Source organism: Macaca mulatta, chromosome 13 (assembly GCF_049350105.2).
Source record: "Macaca mulatta isolate MMU2019108-1 chromosome 13, T2T-MMU8v2.0, whole genome shotgun sequence".
In the NCBI taxonomy this organism is placed as follows: domain Eukaryota; kingdom Metazoa; phylum Chordata; class Mammalia; order Primates; family Cercopithecidae; genus Macaca; species Macaca mulatta.
In genome coordinates this window covers 32,547,050-32,570,769 of record NC_133418.1, presented here as the reverse complement: position 1 = coordinate 32,570,769, position 23,720 = coordinate 32,547,050, and positions in this window count along the sequence as shown.

Here is a 23,720-nt window from a genome sequence, read left to right as displayed (position 1 = left end):
GGGATGGGAAATATCTGTTCTCAGATTCCACAGAAATAAGGCTAGCAAAGAGATCCACGTAATACAGATGTAACTCTGTGAGATGAATTAACAGAACACTAAGCAGTTTCTCAGAAAGCTTCTTTCCAGATTTCATCTGAGGATATTTCCTTTTTCACCATAGCCCTCTATGGCGTTCCAAATATCACTTTGCCAATTCCACAAGAACTGTCTTAGCGAAAGGCTTCTTGAGGGGAAAGCTGTAACTCTGTGAGATGATTTCACGGAACACAAAGAAGTTTCTCAGAAAGCTTCTTTCTCTTTGTTATCGGAGGATATTTCCTTTGGCCCTATAGTCTTCAAAATATCCGAAATATCTGTTCTCAGATTCCACAGAAATAAGGCTAGCAAAGAGATCCACGAAATACAGATGTAACTCTGTGAGATGAATTAACAGAACACTAAGCAGTTTCTCAGAAAGCTTCTTTCCAGATTTCATCTGAGGATATTTCCTTTTTCACCATAGCCCTCTATGGCGTTCCAAAAATCACTTTGCCAATTCCACAAGAACTGTCTTAGCGAAACGCTTCTTGAGGGGAAAGCTGTAACTCTGTGAGATGATTTCACAGAACACAAAGAAGTTTCTCAGAAAGCTTCTTTCTCTTTGTTATCGGAGGATATTTCCTTTGGCCCTATAGTCTTCAAAGGGATGGGAAATATCTGTTCTCAGATTCCACAGAAATAAGGCTAGCAAAGAGATCCACGAAATACAGATGTAACTCTGTGAGATGAATTAACAGAACACTAAGCAGTTTCTGAGAAAGCTTCTTTCCAGATTTCATCTGAGGATATTTCCTTTTTCACCATAGCCCTCTATGGCGTTCCAAATATCACTTTGCCAATTCCACAAGAACTGTCTTAGCGAAAGGCTTCTTGAGGGGAAAGCTGTAACTCTGTGAGATGATTTCACAGAACACAAAGAAGTTTCTCAGAAAGCTTCTTTCTCTTTGTTATCGGAGGATATTTCCTTTCTCCCTATAGACTTCAATGGGATCTGAAATATTTGTTCTCAGATTCCACAGAAATAAGGCTAGCAAAGAGATCCACGAAATACAGATGTAACTCTGTGAGATGAATTAACAGAACACTAAGCAGTTTCTCAGAAAGCTTCTTTCCAGATTTCATCTGAGGATATTTCCTTTTTCACCATAGCCCTCTACGGCATTCCAAATATCACTTTGCCAATTCCACAAGAACTGTCTTAGCGAAAGGCTTCTTGAGGGGAAAGCTGTAACTCTGTGAGATGATTTCACAGAACACAAAGAAGTTTCTCAGAAAGCTTCTTTCTCTTTGTTATCGGAGGATATTTCCTTTGGCTCTATAGTCTTCAAAGGGATGGGAAATATCTGTTCTCAGATTCCACAGAAATAAGGCTAGCAAAGAGATCCACGTAATACAGATGTAACTCTGTGAGCTGAATTAACATAACACTAAGGAGTTTCTGAGAAAGCTTCTTTCCAGATTTCATCTGAGGATATTTCCTTTTTCACCATAGCCCTCTAAGGGCTTCCAAATATCACTTTGCCATTTCCACAAGAACTGTCTTAGCGAAAGGCTTCTTGAGGGGAAAGCTGTAAGTCTGTGAGATGATTTCATAGAACACAAAGAAGTTTCTCAGAAAGCTTCTTTCTCTTTGTTATCGGAGGATATTTCCTTTGGCCCTATCGTCTTCAAAGGGATCCGAAATATCTGTTCTCAGATTCCACAGAAATAAGGCTAGCAAAGAGATCCACGAAATACAGATGTAACTCTGTGAGATGAATTAACAGAACACTCAGCAGTTTCTCAGAAAGCTTCTTTCCAGATTTCATCTGAGGATATTTCCTTTTTCACCATAGCCCTCTATGGCATTCCAAATATCACTTTGCCAATTCCACAAGAACTGTCTTAGCGAAAGGCTTCTTCAGGGGAAAGCTGTAACTCTGTGAGATGATTTCACAGAACACAAAGAAGTTTCTCAGAAAGCTTCCTTCTCTTTGTTATCGGAGGATATTTCCTTTGGCCCTTTAGTCTTCAAAGGGATGGGAAATATCTGTTCTCAGATTCCACAGAAATTAGGCTAGCAAAGAGATCCATGAAATACAGATGTAACTCTGTGAGATGAATTAACAGAACACTAAGCAGTTTCTCAGAAAGCTTCTTTCCAGATTTCATCTGAGGATATTTCCTTTTTCACCATAGCCCTCTATGGCGTTCCAAATATCACTTTGCCAATTCCACAAGAACTGTCTTAGCGAAAGGCTTCTTGAGTGGAAAGCTGTAACTCTGTGAGATGATTTCACAGAACACAAAGAAGTTTCTCAGAAAGCTTCTTTCTCTTTGTTATCGGAGGATATTTCCTTTGGCCCTATAGACTTCAATGGGATCTGAAATATCTGTTCTCAGATTCCACAGAAATAAGGCTAGCAAAGAGATCCACGAAATACAGATGTAACTCTGTGAGATGAATTAACAGAACACTGAGCAGTTTCTCAGAAAGCTTCTTTCCAGATTTCATCTGAGGATATTTCCTTTTTCACCATAGCCCTCTATGGCGAACCAAATATCACTTTGCCAATTCCTCAAGAACTGTCTTAGTGAAAGGCTTCTGAGGGGAAAGCTGTAACTCTGTGAGATGATTTCACAGAACACAAAGAAGTTTCTCAGAAAGCTTCTTTCTCTTTGTTATCGGAGGATATTTCCTTTGGCTCTATAGTCTTCAAAGGGATGGGAAATATCTGTTCTCAGATTCCACAGAAATAAGGCTAGCAAAGAGATCCATGTAATACAGATGTAACTCTGTGAGCTGAATTAACATAACACTAAGGAGTTTCTGAGAAAGCTTCTTTCCAGATTTCATCTGAGGATATTTCCTTTTTCACCATAGCCCTCTATGGGCTTCCAAATATCACTTTGCCAATTCCACAAGAACTGTCTTAGCGAAAGGCTTCTTGAGGGGAAAGCTGTAAGTCTGTGAGATGATTTCATAGAACACAAAGAAGTTTCTCAGAAAGCTTCTTTCTCTTTGTTATCGGAGGATATTTCCTTTGGCCCTATCGTCTTCAAAGGGATCCGAAATATCTGTTCTCAGATTCCACAGAAATAAGGCTAGCAAAGATATCCACGAAATACAGATGTAACTCTGTGAGATGAATTAACAGAACACTAAGCAGTTTCTCAGAAAGCTTCTTTCCAGATGTCATCTGAGGATATTTCCTTTTTCACCGTAGCCCTCTATGGCATTCCAAATATCACTTTGCCAATTCCACAAGAACCGTCTTAGCGAAAGGCTTCTTCAGGGGAAAGCTGTAACTCTGTGAGATGATTTCACAGAACACAAAGAAGTTTCTCAGAAAGCTTCCTTCTCTTTGTTATCGGAGGATATTTCCTTTGGCCCTTTAGTCTTCAAAGGGATGGGAAATATCTGTTCTCAGATTCCACAGAAATTAGGCTAGCAAAGAGATCCACGAAATACAGATGTAACTCTGTGAGATGAATTAACAGAACACTAAGCAGTTTCTCAGAAAGCTTCTTTCCAGATTTCATCTGAGGATATTTCCTTTTTCACCATAGCCCACTATGGCGTTCCAAATATCACTTTGCCAATTCCACAAGAACTGTCTTAGCGAAAGGCTTCTTGAGGGGAAAGCTGTAACTCTGTGAGATGATTTCACAGAACACAAAGAAGTTTCTCAGAAAGCTTCTTTCTCTTTGTTATCGGAGGATATTTCCTTTGGCCCTATAGACTTCAATGGGATCTGAAATATCTGTTCTCAGATTCCACAGAAATAAGGCTAGCAAAGAGATCCACGAAATACAGATGTAACTCTGTGATATTAATTAACAGAACACTAAGCAGTTTCTCAGAAAGCTTCTTTCCAGATTTCATCTGAGGATATTTCCTTTTTCACCATAGCCCTCTATGGCGAACCAAATATCACTTTGCCAATTCCTCAAGAACTGTCTTAGTGAAAGGCTTCTTGAGGGGAAAGCTGTAACTCTGTGAGATGATTTCACAGAACACAAAGAAGTTTCTCAGAAAGCTTCTTTCTCTTTGTTATCGGAGGATATTTCCTTTGGCCCTATAGTCTTCAAAGGGATGGGAAATATCTGTTCTCAGATTCCACAGAAATTAGGCTAGCAAAGAGATCCACGAAATACAGATGTAACTCTGTGAGATGAATTAACAGAACACTAAGCAGTTTCTCAGAAAGCTTCTTTCCAGATTTCATCTGAGGATATTTCCTTTTTCACCATAGCCCTCTATGAGCTTCCAAATATCACTTTGCCAATTCCACAAGAACTGTCTTAGCGAAAGCCTTCTTGAGGGGAAAGCTGTAACTCTGTGAGATGATTTCATAGAACACAAAGAAGTTTCTCAGAAAGCTTCTTTCTCTTTGTTATCGGAGGATATTTCCTTTGGCCCTATAGTCTTCAATTGGATCCGAAATATCTGTTCTCAGATTCCACAGAAATAAGGCTAGCAAAGAGATCCACGAAATACAGATGTAACTCTGTGAGATGAATTAACAGAACACTAAGCAGTTTCTGAGAAAGCTTCTTTCCAGATTTCATCTGAGGATATTTCCTTTTTCACCATAGCCCTCTACGGGCGTCCAAATATCACTTTGCCAATTCCACAAGAACTGTCGTGGCGAAAGGCTTCTTGAGGGGAAAGCTGTAACTCTGTGAGATGATTTCAAAGAACACAAAGAAGTTTCTCAGAAAGCTTCTTTCTCTTTGTTATCGGAGGATATTTCCTTTGGCCCTATAGTCTTCAAAGGGATCCGAAATATCTGTTCTCAGATTCCACAGAAATAAGGCTAGCAAAGAGATCCACGAAATACAGATGTAACTCTGTGAGATAAATTAACAGAACACAAAGCAGTTTCTCAGAAAGCTTCTTTCCAGATTTTATCTGAGGATATTTCCTTTTTCACCATAGCCCTCTATGGCATTCCAAATATCACTTTGCCAATTGCACAAGAAATGTCTTAGCGAAAGGCTTCTTGAGGGGAAAGCTGTAACTCTGTGAGATGATTTCACAGAACACAAAGAAGTTTCTCAGAAAGCTTCTTTCTCTTTGTTATCGGAGGATATTTCCTTTGGCCCTATAGTCTTCAATGGGATCCGAAATATCTGTTCTCAGATTCCACAGAAATAAGGTTAGCAAAGAGATCCACGAAATACAGATGTAACTCTGTGAGATGAATTAACTGAACACTAAGCAGTTTCTCAGAAAGCTTCTTTCCAGATTTCATCTGAGGATATTTCCTTTTTCACCATAGGCCTCTACGGAGTTCCAAATATCACTTTGCCAATTCCACAAGAACTGTCTTAACGAAAGGCTTCTTGAGGGGAAAGCTGTAACTCTGTGAGATGATTTCACAGAACACAAAGAAGTTTCTCAGAAAGCTTCTTTCTCTTTGTTATCGGAGGATATTTCCTTTGGCCCTATAGTCTTCAAAGGGATCCGAAATATCTGTTCTCAGATTCCACAGAAATAAGTCTAGCAAAGAGATCCACGAAATACAGATGTACCTCTGTGAGATGAATTAACAGAACACTAAGCAGTTTCTCGGAAAGCTTCTTTCCAGATTTCATCTGAGGATACTTCCTTTTTCACCATAGCCCTCTATGGCCTTCCAAATATCACTTTGCCAATTCCACAAGAACTGTCTTAGCGAAAGGCTTCTTGAAGTGAAAGCTGTAACTCTGTGAGATGATTTCACAGAACACGAAGAAGTTTCTCAGAAAGCTTCTTTCTCTTTGTTATCGGAGGATATTTCCTTAGGCCCTATAGTCTTCAAAGGGATCCGAAATATCTGTTCTCAGATTCCACAAAAATTAGGCTAGCAAAGAGATCCACGAAATACAGATGTAACTCTGTGAGATGAATTAACAGAACACTAAGCAGTTTCTCAGAAAGTTTCTTTCCAGATTTCATCTGAGGATATTTCCTTTTTCAACATAGCCCTCTAGGGTGTTCCAAATATCACTTTGCCAATTCCACAAGAACTGTCTTAGCGAAAGGCTTCATGAGGGGAAAGCTGTAACTCTGTGAGATGATTTCACAGAACACAAAGAAGTTTCTCAGAAAGCTTCTTTCTCTTTGTTATCGGAGGATATTTCCTTTGGCCCTATAGTCTTCAAAGGGATCCGAAATATCTGTTCTCAGATTCCACAGAAATAAGGCTAGCAAAGAGATCCACGAAATACAGATGTAACTCTGTGAGATGAATTAACAGAACACTAAGCAGTTTCTCAGAAAGCTTCTTTCCAGATTTCATCTGAGGATATTTCCTTTTTCACCATAGCCCTCTATGGGATTCCAAATATCACTTTGCCAATTCCACAAGAACTGTCTTAGCGAAAAGCTTCTTGAGGGGAAAGTTGTAACTCTGTGAGATGATTTCACAGAACACAAAGAAGTTTCTCAGAAAGCTTCTTTCTCTTTGTTATCGGAGGATATTTCCTTTGGCCCTATAGTCTTCAAAGGGATCCGAAATATCTGTTCTCAGATTCCACAGAAATAAGTCTAGCAAAGAGATCCATGAGATACAGATGTAACTCTGGGAGTGGAAGTCACATATCACAGAGCAGTTTCTCAGAAAGCCTCTTTCCAGATTTCATCTGAGGATATTTCCTTTTTCACCGTAGCCCTCTCTGGTGTTCCAAATATCACTTTGCCAATTCCACAAAAACTGTCTTAGCAAAAGGCTTCTAGAGGGGAAACCTGTAACTCTGTGAGATGATTTCACAGAACACGAAGAAGTTTCTCAGAAAGCTTCTTTCTCTTTGTTATCGGAGGATATTTCCTTTGGCCCTATAGTCTTCAAAGGGATCCGAAATATCAGTTCTCAGATTCCACAGAAATAAGGCTAGCAAAGAGATCCACGAAATACAGATGTAACTCTGTGAGATGAATTAACAAAACACTAAGCAGTTTCTCAGAAAGCTTCTTTCCAGATTTCATCTGAGGATATTTCCTTTTTCACCATAGCCCTCTATGGCGATCCAAATATCACTTTGCCAATTCCTCAAGAACTGTCTTAGTGAAAGGCTTCTTGAGGGGAAAGCTGTAACTCTGTGAGATGATTTCACAGAACACAAAGAAGTTTCTCAGAAAGCTTCTTTCTCTTTGTTATCGGAGGATATTTCCTTTGGCCCTATAGTCTTCAATGGGATCCGAAATATCTGTTCTCAGATTCCACAGAAATAAGGCTAGCAAAGAGATCCACGAAATACAGATGTAACTCTGTGAGATGAATTAACAGAACACTAAGAAGTTTCTCAGAAAGCTTCTTTCCAGATTTCATCTGAGGATATTTCCTTTTTCACCATAGCCCTCTATGGCGTTCCAAATATCACTTTGCCAATTCCACAAGAACTGTCTTAGCGAAAGGCTTCTTGAGGGGAAAGCTGTAACTCTGTGAGATGATTTCACAGAACACAAAGAAGTTTCTCAGAAAGCTTCTTTCTCTTTGTTATCGGAGGATATTTCCTTTGGCCCTATAGTCTTCAAAGATATCCGAAATATCTGTTCTCAGATTCCACAGAAATAAGGCTCGCAAAGAGATCCACGAAATACAGATGTAACTCTGTGAGATGAATTAACAGAACACTAAGCAGTTTCTCAGAAAGCTTCTTTCCAGATTTCATCTGAGGATATTTCCTTTTTCACCATAGCCCTCTATTGCGTTCCAAATATCACTTTGCCAATTCCACAAGAACTGTCTTAGCGAAACGCTTCTTGAGGGGAAAGCTGTAACTCTGTGAGATGATTTCACAGAACACAAAGAAGTTTCTCAGAAAGCTTCTTTCTCTTTGTTATCGGAGGATATTTCCTTTGGCCCTATAGTCTTCAAAGGGATGGGAAATATCTGTTCTCAGATTACACAGAAATAAGGCTAGCAAAGAGATCCACGAAATACAGATGTAACTCTGTGAGATGAATTAACAGAACACTAAGCAGTTTCTCAGAAAGCTTCTTTCCAGATTTCATCTGAGTATATTTCCTTTTTCACCATAGCCCTCTATGGCGTTCCAAATATCACTTTGCCAATTCCACAAGAACTGTCTTAGCGAAAGGCTTCTTGAGGGGAAAGCTGTAACTCTGTGAGATGATTTCACAGAACACAAAGAAGTTTCTCAGAAAGCTTCTTTCTCTTTGTTATCGGAGGATATTTCCTTTGGCCCTATAGTCTTCAATGGGATCCGAAATATCAGTTCTCAGATTCCACAGAAATAAGGCTAGCAAAGAGATCCACGACATACAGATGTAACTCTGTGAGATGAATTAACAAAACACTAAGCAGTTTCTCAGAAAGCTTCTTTCCAGATTTCATCTGAGGATATTTCCTTTTTCACCATAGCCCTCTATGGCGATCCAAATATCACTTTGCCAATTCCTCAAGAACTGTCTTAGTGAAAGGCTTCTTGAGGGGAAAGCTGTAACTCTGTGAGATGATTTCACAGAACACAAAGAAGTTTCTCAGAAAGCTTCTTTCTCTTTGTTATCGGAGGATATTTCCTTTGGCTCTATAGTCTTCAATGGGATCCGAAATATCTGTTCTCAGATTCCACAGAAATAAGGCTAGCAAAGAGATCCACGAAATACAGATGTAACTCTGTGAGATGAATTAACAGAACACTAAGAAGTTTCTCAGAAAGCTTCTTTCCAGATTTCATCTGAGGATATTTCCTTTTTCACCATAGCCCTCTATGGCGTTCCAAATATCACTTTGCCAATTCCACAAGAACTGTCTTAGCGAAAGGCTTCTTGAGAGGAAAGCTGTAACTCTGTAAGATGATTTCACAGAACACAAAGAAGTTTCTCAGAAAGCTTCTTTCTCTTTGTTATCGGAGGATATTTCCTTTGGCCCTATAGTCTTCAAAGATATCCGAAATATCTGTTCTCAGATTCCACAGAAATAAGGCTAGCAAAGAGATCCACGAAATACAGATGTAACTCTGTGAGATGAATTAACAGAACACTAAGCAGTTTCTCAGAAAGCTTCTTTCCAGATTTCATCTGAGGATATTTCCTTTTTCACCATAGCCCTCTATGGCGTTCCAAAAATCACTTTGCCAATTCCACAAGAACTGTCTTAGCGAAACGCTTCTTGAGGGGAAAGCTGTAACTCTGTGAGATGATTTCACAGAACACAAAGAAGTTTCTCAGAAAGCTTCTTTCTCTTTGTTATCGGAGGATATTTCCTTTGGCCCTATAGTCTTCAAAGGGATGGGAAATATCTGTTCTCAGATTCCACAGAAATAAGGCTAGCAAAGAGATCCACGAAATACAGATGTAACTCTGTGAGATGAATTAACAGAACACTAAGCAGTTTCTCAGAAAGCTTCTTTCCAGATTTCATCTGAGGATATTTCCTTTTTCACCATAGCCCTCTATGGCGTTCCATATATCACTTTGCCAATTCCACAAGAACTGTCTTAGCGAAAGGCTTCTTGAGGGGAAAGCTGTAACTCTGTGAGATGATTTCACAGAACACAAAGAAGTTTCTCAGAAAGCTTCTTTCTCTTTGTTATCGGAGGATATTTCCTTTCTCCCTATAGACTTCAATGGGATCTGAAATATTTGTTCTCAGATTCCACAGGAATAAGGCTAGCAAAGAGATCCACGAAATACAGATGTAACTCTGTGAGATGAATTAACAGAACACTAAGCAGTTTCTCAGAAAGCTTCTTTCCAGATTTCATCTGAGGATATTTCCTTTTTCACCATAGCCCTCTACGGCATTCCAAATATCACTTTGCCAATTCCACAAGAACTGTCTTAGCGAAAGGCTTCTTGAGGGGAAAGCTGTAACTCTGTGAGATGATTTCACAGAACACAAAGAAGTTTCTCAGAAAGCTTCTTTCTCTTTGTTATCGGAGGATATTTCCTTTGGCTCTATAGTCTTCAAAGGGATGGGAAATATCTGTTCTCAGATTCCACAGAAATAAGGCTAGCAAAGAGATCCACGTAATACAGATGTAACTCTGTGAGCTGAATTAACATAACACTAAGGAGTTTCTGAGAAAGCTTCTTTCCAGATTTCATCTGAGGATATTTCCTTTTTCACCATAGCCCTCTAAGGGCTTCCAAATATCACTTTGCCAATTCCACAAGAACTGTCTTAGCGAAAGGCTTCTTGAGGGGAAAGCTGTAAGTCTGTGAGATGATTTCATAGAACACAAAGAAGTTTCTCAGAAAGCTTCTTTCTCTTTGTTATCGGAGGATATTTCCTTTGGCCCTATCGTCTTCAAAGGGATCCGAAATATCTGTTCTCAGATTCCACAGAAATAAGGCTAGCAAAGAGATCCACGAAATACAGATGTAACTCTGTGAGATGAATTAACAGAACACTAAGCAGTTTCTCAGAAAGCTTCTTTCCAGATTTCATCTGAGGATATTTCCTTTTTCACCATAGCCCTCTATGGCATTCCAAATATCACTTTGCCAATTCCACAAGAACTGTCTTAGCGAAAGGCTTCTTCAGGGGAAAGCTGTAACTCTGTGAGATGATTTCACAGAACACAAAGAAGTTTCTCAGAAAGCTTCCTTCTCTTTGTTATCGGAGGATATTTCCTTTGGCCCTTTAGTCTTCAAAGGGATGGGAAATATCTGTTCTCAGATTCCACAGAAATTAGGCTAGCAAAGAGATCCACGAAATACAGATGTAACTCTGTGAGATGAATTAACAGAACACTAAGCAGTTTCTCAGAAAGCTTCTTTCCAGATTTCATCTGAGGATATTTCCTTTTTCACCATAGCCCTCTATGGCGTTCCAAATATCACTTTGCCAATTCCACAAGAACTGTCTTAGCGAAAGGCTTCTTGAGGGGAAAGCTGTAACTCTGTGAGATGATTTCACAGAACACAAAGAAGTTTCTCAGAAAGCTTCTTTCTCTTTGTTATCGGAGGATATTTCCTTTGGCCCTATAGACTTCAATGGGATCTGAAATATCTGTTCTCAGATTCCACAGAAATAAGGCTAGCAAAGAGATCCACGAAATACAGATGTAACTCTGTGAGATGAATTAACAGAACACTAAGCAGTTTCTCAGAAAGCTTCTTTCCAGATTTCATCTGAGGATATTTCCTTTTTCACCATAGCCCTCTATGGCGAACCAAATATCACTTTGCCAATTCCTCAAGAACTGTCTTAGTGAAAGGCTTCTTGAGGGGAAAGCTGTAACTCTGTGAGATGATTTCACAGAACACAAAGAAGTTTCTCAGAAAGCTTCTTTCTCTTTGTTATCGGAGGATATTTCCTTTGGCTCTATAGTCTTCAAAGGGATGGGAAATATCTGTTCTCAGATTCCACAGAAATAAGGCTAGCAAAGAGATCCACGTAATACAGATGTAACTCTGTGAGCTGAATTAACATAACACTAAGGAGTTTCTGAGAAAGCTTCTTTCCAGATTTCATCTGAGGATATTTCCTTTTTCACCATAGCCCTCTATGGGCTTCCAAATATCACTTTGCCAATTCCACAAGAACTGTCTTAGCGAAAGGCTTCTTGAGGGGAAAGCTGTAAGTCTGTGAGATGATTTCATAGAACACAAAGAAGTTTCTCAGAAAGCTTCTTTCTCTTTGTTATCGGAGGATATTTCCTTTGGCCCTATCGTCTTCAAAGGGATCCGAAATATCTGTTCTCAGATTCCACAGAAATAAGGCTAGCAAAGAGATCCACGTAATACAGATGTAACTCTGTGAGCTGAATTAACATAACACTAAGGAGTTTCTGAGAAAGCTTCTTTCCAGATTTCATCTGAGGATATTTCCTTTTTCACCATAGCCCTCTATGGGCTTCCAAATATCACTCTGCCAATTCCACAAGAACTGTCTTAGCGAAAGGCTTTTTGAGGGGAAAGCTGTAAGTCTGTGAGATGATTTCATAGAACACAAAGAAGTTTCTCAGAAAGCTTCTTTCTCTTTGTTATCGGAGGATATTTCCTTTGGCCCTATCGTCTTCAAAGGGATCCGAAATATCTCTTCTCAGATTCCACAGAAATAAGGCTAGCAAAGAGATCCACGAAATACAGATGTAACTCTGTGAGATAAATTAACAGAACACAAAGCAGTTTCTCAGAAAGCTTCTTTCCAGATTTTATCTGAGGATATTTCCTTTTTCACCATAGCCCTCTATGGCATTCCAAATATCACTTTGCCAATTCCACAAGAACTGTCTTAGCGAAAGGCTTCTTGAGGGGAAAGCTGTAACTCTGTGAGATGATTTCACAGAACACAAAGAAGTTTCTCAGAAAGCTTCTTTCTCTTTGTTATCGGAGGATATTTCCTTTGGCCCTATAGTCTTCAATGGGATCCGAAATATCTGTTCTCAGATTCCACAGAAATAAGGCTAGCAAAGAGATCCACGAAATACAGATGTAACTCTGTGAGATGAATTAACTGAACACTAAGCAGTTTCTCAGAAAGCTTTTTTCCAGATTTCATCTGAGGATATTTCCTTTTTCACCATAGGCCTCTACGGAGTTCCAAATATCACTTTGCCAATTCCACAAGAACTGTCTTAGCGAAAGGCTTCTTGAGGGGAAAGCTGTAACTCTGTGAGATGATTTCACAGAACACAAAGAAGTTTCTCAGAAAGCTTCTTTCTCTTTGTTATCGGAGGATATTTCCTTTGGCCCTATAGTCTTCAAAGGGATCCGAAATATCTGTTCTCAGATTCCACAGAAATAAGTCTAGCAAAGAGATCCACGAAATACAGATGTAGCTCTGTGAGATGAATTAACAGAACACTAAGCAGTTTCTCGGAAAGCTTCTTTCCAGATTTCATCTGAGGATACTTCCTTTTTCACCATAGCCCTCTATGGCCTTCCAAATATCACTTTGCCAATTCCACAAGAACTGTCTTAGCGAAAGGCTTCTTGAAGTGAAAGCTGTAACTCTGTGAGATGATTTCACAGAACACGAAGAAGTTTCTCAGAAAGCTTCTTTCTCTTTGTTATCGGAGGATATTTCCTTAGGCCCTATAGTCTTCAAAGGGAACCGAAATATCTGTTCTCAGATTCCACAAAAATTAGGCTAGCAAAGAGATCCACGAAATACAGATGTAACTCTGTGAGATGAATTAACAGAACACTAAGCAGTTTCTCAGAAAGCTTCTTTCCAGATTTCATCTGAGGATATTTCCTTTTTCAACATAGCCCTCTAGGGTGTTCCAAATATCACTTTGCCAATTCCACAAGAACTGTCTTAGCGAAAGGCTTCATGAGGGGAAAGCTGTAACTCTGTGAGATGATTTCACAGAACACAAAGAAGTTTCTCAGAAAGCTTCTTTCTCTTTGTTATCGGAGGATATTTCCTTTGGCCCTATAGTCTTCAAAGGGATCCGAAATATCTGTTCTCAGATTCCACAGAAATAAGGCTGGCAAAGAGATCCACGTAATACAGATGTAAGTCTGTGAGATGAATTAACAGAACACTAAGCAGTTTCTCAGAAAGCTTCTTTCCAGATTTCATCTGAGGATATTTCCTTTTTCACCATAGCCCTCTACGGCATTCCAAATATCACTTTGCCAATTCCACAAGAACTGTCTTAGCGAAAGGCTTCTTGAGGGGAAACCTGTAACTGTGTGAGATGATTTCACAGAACACAAAGAAGTTTCTCAGAAAGCTTCTTTCTCTTTGTTATCGGAGGATATTTCCTTTGGCTCTATAGTCTTCAAAGGGATGGGAAATATCTGTTCTCAGATTCCACAGAATAAGGCTAGCAAAGAGATCCACGAAATACAGATGTAACTCTGTGAGATGAATTAACATAACACTAAGGAGTTTCTGAGAAAGCTTCTTTCCAGATTTCATCTGAGGATATTTCCTTTTTCACCATAGCCCTCTATGGGCTTCCAAATATCACTTTGCCAATTACACAAGAACTGTCTTAGCGAAAGGTTTCTTGAGGGGAAAGCTGTAAGTCTGTGAGATGATTTCATAGAACACAAAGAAGTTTCTCAGAAAGCTTCTTTGTCTTTGTTATCGGAGGATATTTCCTTTGGCCCTATCGTCTTCAAAGGGATGGGAAATATCTGTTCTCAGACTCCACAGAAATTAGGCTAGCAAAGAGATCCACGAAATACAGATGTAACTCTGTGAGATGAATTAACAGAACACTAAGCAGTTTCTCAGAAAGCTTCTTTCCAGATTTCATCTGAGGATATTTCCTTTTTCACCATAGCCCTCTATGGGCTTCCAAATATCACTTTGCCAATTCCAGAAGAACTGTCTTAGCGAAAGGCTTCTTGAGGGGAAAGCTGTAACTCTGTGAGATGATTTCATAGAACACAAAGAAGTTTCTCAGAAAGCTTCTTTCTCTTTGTTATCGGAGGATATTTCCTTTGGCCCTATAGTCTTCAAAGGGATCCGAAATATCTGTTCTCAGATTCCACAGAAATAAGGCTAGCAAAGAGATCCATGAGATACAGATGTAACTCTGGGAGTGGAAGTCACATATCACAGAGCAGTTTCTCAGAAAGCTTCTTTCCAGATTTCATCTGAGGATATTTCCTTTTTCACCATAGCCCTCTATGGCGTTCCAAATATCACTTTGCCAATTCCACAAAAACTTTCTTAGCGAAAGGCTTCTAGAGGGGAAACCTGTAACTCTGTGAGATGATTTCACAGAACACGAAGAAGTTTCTCAGAAAGCTTCTTTCTCTTTGTTATCGGAGGATATTTCCTTTGGCCCTATAGTCTTCAAAGGGATGGGAAATATCTGTTCTCAGATTCCACAGAAATTAGGCTACCAAAGAGATCCACGAAATACAGATGTAACTCTGTGAGATGAATTAACAGAACACTAAGCAGTTTCTCAGAAAGCTTCTTTCCAGATTTCATCTGAGGATATTTCCTTTTTCACCATAGCCCTCTATGGGCTTCCAAATATCACTTTGCCAATTCCAGAAAAACTGTCTTAGCGAAAGGCTTCTTGAGGGGAAAGCTGTAACTCTGTGAGATGATTTCATAGAACACAAAGAAGTTTCTCAGAAAGCTTCTTTCTCTTTGTTATCGGAGGATATTTCCTTTGGCCCTATAGTCTTCAAAGGGATCCGAAATATCTGTTCTCAGATTCCACAGAAATAAGGCTAGCAAAGAGATCCACGAAATACAATGTAACTCTGTGAGATGAATTAACAGAACACTAAGCAGTTTCTCAGAAAGCTTCTTTCCAGATTTCATCTGAGGATATTTCCTTTTTCACCATAGCCCTCTATGGGATTCCAAATATCACTTTGCCAATTCCACAAGAACTGTATTAGCGAAAAGCTTCTTGTGGGGAAAGTTGTAACTCTGTGAGATGATTTCACAGAACACAAAGAAGTTTCTCAGAAAGCTTCTTTCTCTTTGTTATCGGAGGATATTTCCTTTGGCCCTATAGTCTTCAAAGGGATCCGAAATATCTGTTCTCAGATTCCACAGAAATAAGGCTAGCAAAGAGATCCATGAGATACAGATATAACTCTGGGAGTGGAAGTCACATATCACAGAGCAGTTTCTCAGAAAGCTTCTTTCCAGATTTCATCTGAGGATATTTCCTTTTTCACCATAGCCCTCTACGGCATTCCAAATATCACTTTGCCAATTCCACAAGAACTGTCTTAGCGAAAGGCTTTTTGAGGGGAAAGCTGTAACTCTGTGAGATGATTTCACAGAACACAAAGAAGTTTCTCAGAAAGCTTCTTTCTCTTTGTTATCGGAGGATATTTCCTTTGGCTCTATAGTCTTCAAAGGGATGGGAAATATCTGTTCTCAGATTCCACAGAAATAAGGCTAGCAAAGAGATCCACGAAATACAGATGTAACTCTGTGAGATGAATTAACATAACACTAAGGAGTTTCTGAGAAAGCTTCTTTCCAGATTTCATCTGAGGATATTTCCTTTTTCACCATAGCCCTCTATGGGCTTCCAAATATCACTTTGCCAATTCCACAAGAACTGTCTTAGCGAAAGGCTTCTTGAGGGGAAAGCTGTAAGTCTGTGAGATGATTTCATAGAACACAAAGAAGTTTCTCAGAAAGCTTCTTTGTCTTTGTTATCGGAGGATATTTCCTTTGGCCCTATCGTCTTCAAAGGGATCCGAAATATCTGTTCTCAGATTCCACAGAAATAAGGCTAGCAAAGATATCCACAAAATACAGATGTAACTCTGTGAGATAAATTAACAGAACACAAAGCAGTTTCTCAGAAAGCTTCTTTCCAGATTTCATCTGAGGATATTTCCTTTTTCAACATAGCCTCTATGGCATTCCATATATCACTTTGCCAATTCCACAAGAACTGTCTTAGCGAAAAGCTTCTTGGGTGCAAAGCTGTAACTCTGTGAGATGATTTCACAGAACACAAATTAGTTTCTCAGAAAGCTTCTTTCTCTTCGTTATCGGAGGATATTTCCTTTGGCCCTATAGTCTTCAGTGGGATCCGAAATATTTGTTCTCAGATTCCACAGAAATAAGGCTAGCAAAGAGATCCACGAAATACAGATGTTACTCTGTGAGATGAATTAACAGAACACTAAGCAGTTTCTCAGAAAGCTTCTGTCCAGATTTCGTCTGAGGATATTTCCTTTTTCACCATAGGCCTCTACGGCATTCCAAATATCACTTTGCCAATTCCACAAGAACTGTCTTAGCGAAAGGCTTCTTGAGGGGAAAGCTGTAACTCTGTGAGATGATTTCACAGAACACAAAGAAGTTTCTCAGAAAGCTTCTTTCTCTTTGTTATCAGAGGATATTTCCTTTGGCCCTATAGTCTTCAATGGGATCTGAAATATCTGTTCTCAGATTCCACAGAAATAAGGCTAGCAAAGAGATCCACGAAATACAGATGTAACACTGTGAGATGAATTAACAGAACACTAAGCAGTTTCTCAGAAGGCTTCTTTCCAGATTTCATCTGAGGATATTTCCTTTTTCACCATAGCCCTCTAGGGCGTTCCAAATATCACTTTGCCAATTCCACAAGAACTGTCTTAGTGAAAGGCTTCTTGAGGGGAAAGCTGTAACTCTGTGAGATGATTTCACAGAACACGAAGAAGTTTCTCAGAAAGCTTCTTTCTCTTTGTTATCGGAAGATATTTCCTTTGGCCCTATAGTCTTCAAAGGGATCCGAAATATCTGTTCTCAGATTCCACAAAAATTAGGCTAGCAAAGAGATCCACGAAATACAGATGTAACTCTGTGAGATGAATTAAGAGAACACTAAGCAGTTTCTCAGAAAGCTTCTTTCCAGATTTCATCTGAGGATATTTACTTTTTAACCATAGCCCTCTATGGCGTTCCAAATATCACTTTGCCAATTCCACAAGAACTGTCTTAGCGAAAGGCTTCATGAGGGGAAAGTTGTAACTCTGTGAGATGATTTCACAGAACACAAAGAAGTTTCTCAGAAAGCTTCTTTCTCTTTGTTATCGGAGGATATTTCCTTTGGCCCTATAGTCTTCAAAGGGATCCGAAATATCTCTTCTCAGATTCCACAGAAATAAGGCTAGCAAAGAGATCCACGTAATACAGATGTAACTCTGTGAGATGAATTAACAGAACACTAAGCAGTTTCTCAGAAAGCTTCTTTCCAGATTTCATCTGAGGATATTTCCTTTTTCACCATAGCCCTCTACGGCATTCCAAATATCACTTTGCCAATTCCACAAGAACTGTCTTAGCGAAAGGCTTCTTGAGGGGAAAGCTGTAACTCTGTGAGATGATTTCACAGAACACAAAGAAGTTTCTCAGAAAGCTTCTTTCTCTTTGTTATCGGAGGATATTTCCTTTGGCTCTATAGTCTTCAAAGGGATGGGAAATATCTGTTCTCAGATTCCACAGAAATAAGGCTAGCAAAGAGATCCACGAAATACAGATGTAACTCTGTGAGATGAATTAACATAACACTAAGGAGTTTCTGAGAAAGCTTCTTTCCAGATTTCATCTGAGGATATTTCCTTTTTCACCATAGCCCTCTATGGGCTTCCAAATATCACTTTGCCAATTCCACAAGAACTGTCTTAGCGAAAGGCTTCTTGAGGGGAAAGCTGTAAGTCTGTGAGATGATTTCATAGAACACAAAGAAGTTTCTCAGAAAGCTTCTTTGTCTTTGTTATCGGAGGATATTTACTTTGGCCCTATCGTCTTCAAAGGGATCCGAAATATCTGTTCTCAGATTCCACAGAAATAAGGCTAGCAAAGAGATCCACAAAATACAGATGTAACTCTGTGAGATGAATTAACAGAACACTAAGCAGTTTCTCGGAAAGGTTCTTTCCAGATTTCATCTGAGGATACTTCCTTTTTCACCATAGCCCTCTATGGCCTTCCAAATACAACTTTGCCAATTCCACAAGAACTGTCTTAGCGAAAGGCTTCTTGAGGGGAAAGCTGTAACTCTGTGAGATGATTTCACAGAACACAAAGAAGTTTCTCAGAAAGCTTCTTTCTCTTTGTTATCGGAGGATATTTCCTTTGGCCCTATAGTCTTCAAAGGGATCCCAAATATCTGTTCTCAGATTCCACAGAAATAAGGCTAGCAAAGAGATCCACGAAATACAGATGTAACTCTGTGAGATGAATTAACAGAACACTAAGCAGTTTCTCAGAAAGCTTCTTTCCAGATTTCATCTGAGGATATTTCCTTTTTCACCATAGCCCTCTATGGCGTTCCAAATATCACTTTGCCAATTCCACAAGAACTGTCTTAGTGAAAGGCTTCTTGAGGGGAAAGCTGTAACTCTGTGAGATGAATTCATAGAACACAAAGAAGTTTCTCAGAAAGCTTCTTTCTCTTTGTTATCGGAGGATATTTCCTTTGGCCCTATAGTCTTCAAAGGGATCCGAAATATCTGTTCTCAGATTCCACAAAAATTAGGCTAGCAAAGAGATCCACGAAATACAGATGTAACTCTGTGAGATGAATTAACAGAACACTAAGCAGTTTCTCAGAAAGCTTCTTTCCAGATTTCATCTGAGGATATTTCCTTTTTCACCATAGCCCTCTAGGGCGTTCCAAATATCACTTTGCCAATTCCACAAGAACTGTCTTAGCGAAAGGCTTCATGAGGGGAAAGCTGTAACTCTGTGAGATGATTTCACAGAACACAAAGAAGTTTCTCAGAAATCTTCTTTCTCTTTGTTATCGGAGGATATTTCCTCTGGTCCTATAGTCTTCAAAGGGATCCGAAATATCTGTTCTCAGATTCCACAGAAATAAGGCTAGCAAAGAGATCCACGAAATACAGATGTAACACTGTGAGATGAATTAACAGAACACTAAGCAGTTTCTCAGAAAGCTTCTTTCCAGATTTCATCTGAGGATATTTCCTTTTTCACCAGAGCCCTCTATGGGCTTCCAAATATCACTTTGCCAATTCCACAAGAACTGTCTTAGCGAAAGGCTTCTTGAGGGGAAAGCTGTAAGGCTGTGAGATGATTTCATAGAACACAAAGAAGTTTCTCAGAAAGGTTCTTTGTCTTTGTTATCGGAGGATATTTCCTTTGGCCCTATAGTCTTCAAAGGGATCCGAAATATCTGTTCTCAGATTCCACAGAAATAAGGCTAGCAAAGAGATCCACGAAATACAGATGTAACTCTGTGAGATAAATTAACAGAACACAAAGCAGTTTCTCAGAAAGCTTCTTTCCAGATTTCATCTGAGGATATTTCCTTTTTCACCATAGCCCTCTATGGCATTCCATATATCATTTTGCCAATTCCACAAGAACTGTCTTAGCGAAAAGCTTCTTGAGGGCAAAGCTGTAACTCTGTGAGATGATTTCACAGAACACAAAGAAGTTTCTCAGAAAGCTTCTTTCTCTTCGTTATCGGAGGATATTTCCTTTGGCCCTATAGTCTTCAATGGGATCCCAAATATCTGTTCTCAGATTCCACAGAAATAAGGCTAGCAAAGAGATCCACGAAATACAGATGTAACTCTGTGAGATGAATTAACAGAACACTAAGCAGTTTCTCAGAAAGCTTCTTTCCAGATTTCATCTGAGGATATTTCCTTTTTCACCATAGGCCTCTACGGCGTTCCAAATATCACTTTGCCAATTCCACAAGAACTGTCTTAGCGAAAGGCTTCTTGAGGGGAAAGCTGTAACTCTGTGAGATGATTTCACAGAACACAAAGAAGTTTCTCAGAAAGCTTCTTTCTCTTTTTTATCGGAGGATATTTCCTTTGGACCTATAGTCTTCAAAGGGATCCGAAATATCTGTTCTCAGATTCCACAGAAATAAGGCTAGCAAAGAGATCCACGAAATACAGATGTAACTCTGTGAGATGAATTAACAGAACACTAAGCAGTTTCTCAGAAAGCTTCTTTCCAGATTTCATCTGAGGATACTTCCTTTTTCACCATAGCCCTCTATGACCTTCCAAATATCACTTTGCCAATTCCACAAGAACTGTCTTAGCGAAAGGCTTCTTGAGGGGAAAGCTGTAACTCTGTGAGATGATTTCACAGAACACAAAGAAGTTTCTCAGAAAGCTTCATTCTCTTTGTTATCGGAGGATATTTCCTTTGGCCCTATAGTCTTCAATGGGATCCGAAATATCTGTTCTCAGATTACACAGAAATAAGGCTAGCAAAGAGATCCACGAAATACAGATGTAACTCTTTGAGATGAATTAACAGAACACTAAGCAGTTTCTCAGAAAGCTTCTTTCCAGATTTCATCTGAGGATATTTCCTTTTTCACCATAGGCCTCTACGGCGTTCCAAACATCACTTTGCCAATTCCACAAGAACTGTCTTAGCGAAAGGCTTCTTGAGGGGAAAGCTGCAAGTCTGTGAGATGATTTCACAGAACACAAAGAAGTTTCTCAGAAAGCTTCCTTCTCTTTGTTATCGGAGGATATTTCCTTTGGCCCTATAGTCTTCAAAGGGATCCGAAATATCTGTTCTCAGATTCCACAGAAATAAGGCTAGCAAAGAGATCCACGAAATACAGATGTAACTCTGTGAGATGAATTCACAGAATACTAAGAAGTTTCTCAGAAAGCTTCTTTCCAGATTTCATCTGAGGATATTTCCTTTTTCACCATAGCCCTCTTTGGCGTTCCAAATATCACTTTGCCAATTCCACAAGAACTGTCTCAGTGAAAGGGTTCTTGAGGGGAAAGCTGTAACTCTGTGAGATGATTTCACAGAACACAAAGAAGTTTCTCAGAAAGCTTCTTTCTCTTTGTTATCGGAGGATATTTCCTTTGGCCCTATAGTCTTCAAAGGGATCCGAAATATCTGTTCTCAGATTCCACAGAAATAAGGCTAGCAAAGAGATACACGAAATACAGATGTAACTCTGTTAGATGAATTAACAGAACACTAAGCGGTTTCTCAGAAAGCTTCTTTCCAGATTTCATCTGAGGATATTTCCTTTTTCACCATAGCCCTCTATGGCGTTCCAAATATCACTTTGCCAATTCCACAAGAACTGTCGTAGCGAAAGGCTTCTTGAGGGGAAAGCTGTAACTCTGTGAGATGATTTCACAGAACACAAAGAAGTTTCTCAGAAAGCTTCTTTCTCTTTGTTATCGGAGGATATTTCCTTTGGCCCTATAGTCTTCAATGGGATCCGAAATATCTGTTCTCAGATTCCACAGAAATAAGGCTAGCAAAGAGATCCACGAAATACAGATGTAACTCTGTGAGATGAATTAACAGAACACAAAGCAGTTTCTCAGAAAACTTCTTTCCAGATTTCATCTGGGGATATTTCCTTTTTCACCATAGCCCTCTATGGCCTTCCAAATATCACTTTGCCAATTCCTCAAGAACTGTCTTAGTGAAAGGCTTCTTGAGGGGAAAGCTGTAACTCTGTGAGATGATTTCACAGAACACAAAGAAGTTTCTCAGAAAGCTACTTTCTCTTTGTTATCGGAGGATATTTGCTTTGGCCCTATAGTCTTCAATGGGATCCGAAATATCTGTTCTCAGATTCCACAGAAATAAGGCTAGCAAAGAGATCCACGAAATACAGATGTAACTCTGTGAGATGAATTAACAGAACACAAAGCAGTTTCTCAGAAAGCTTCTTTCCAGATTTCATCTGAGGATACTTCCTTTTTCACCATAGGCCTCTACGGCGTTCCAAATATCACTTTGCCAATTCCACAAGAACTGTCTTAGCGAAAGGCTTCTTGAGGGGAAAGCTGTAACTCTGTGAGATGATTTCACAGAACACAAAGAAGTTTCTCAGAAAGCTTCCTTCTTTTGTTATCGGAGGATATTTCCTTTGGCCCTATAGTCTTCAAGGGGATCCGAAATATCTGTTCTCAGATTCCACAGAAATAAGGCTAGCAAAGAGATCCACGAAATACAGATGTAACTCTGTGAGATGAATTAACAGAACACTAAGCAGTTTCTCAAAAAGCTTCTTGCGAGATTTCATCTGAGGATATTTCCTTTTTCACCATAGGCCTCTACGGAGTTCCACATATCACTTTGCCAATTCCACAAGAACTGTCTTAGCGAAAGGCTTCTTGAGGGGAAAGCTGTAACTCTGTGAGATGATTTCACAGAACACAAAGAAGTTTCTCAGAAAGCTTCTTTCTCTTTGTTATCGGAGGATATTTCCTTTGGCCCTATAGTCTTCAAAGGGATCCGAAATATCTGCTCTCAGATTTCACAGAAATAAGGCTAGCAAAGAGATCCACGAAATACAGATGTAACTCTGTGAGATGAATTAACAGAACACTAAGCAGTTTCTCAGAAAGCTTCTTTCCAGATTTCATCTGAGGATATTTCCTTTTTCACCATATCCCTCTATGGCGTTCCAAATATCACTTTGCCAATTCCACAAGAACTGTCTTAGCGAAAGGCTTCTTGAGGGGAAAGCTGTAACTCTGTGAGATGATTTCACAGAACACAAAGAAGTTTCTCAGAAAGCTTCTTTCTCTTTGTTATTGGAGGATATTTCCTTTGGCCCTATAGTCTTCAATGGGATCTGAAATATCTGTTCTCAGATTCCACAGAAATAAGGCTAGCAAAGAGATCCACGAAATACAGATGTAACTCTGTGAGATGAATTAACAGAACACTAAGCAGTTTCTCAGAAAGCTTCTTTCCAGATTTCATCTGAGGATATTTCCTTTTTCACCATAGCCCTCTAGGGCGTTCCAAATATCACTTTGCCAATTCCACAAGAACTGTCTTAGTGAAAGGCTTCTTGAGGGGAAAGCTGTAACTCTGTGAGATGATTTCACAGAAAACGAAGAAGTTTCTCAGAAAGCTTCTTTCTCTTTGTTATCGGAGGATATTTCCTTTGGCCCTATAGTCTTCAAAGGGATCCGTAATATCTGTTCTCAGATTCCACAAAAATTAGGCTAGCAAAGAGATCCACGAAATACAGATGTAACTCTGTGAGATGAATTAACAGAACACTAAGCAGTTTCTCAGAAAGCTTCTTTCCAGATTTCATCTGATGATATTTCCTTTTTCACCATAGCCCTCTAGGGCGTTCCAAATATCACTTTGCCAATTCCACAAGAACTGTCTTAGCGAAAGGCTTCATGAGGGGAAAGCTGTAACTCTGTGAGATGATTTCACAGAACACAAAGAAGTTTCTCAGAAAGCTTCTTTCTCTTTGTTATCGGAGGATATTTCCTTTGGCCCTATAGTCTTCAAAGGGATCCGAAATATCTGTTCTCAGATTCCACAGAAATAAGGCTAGCAAAGAGATCCACG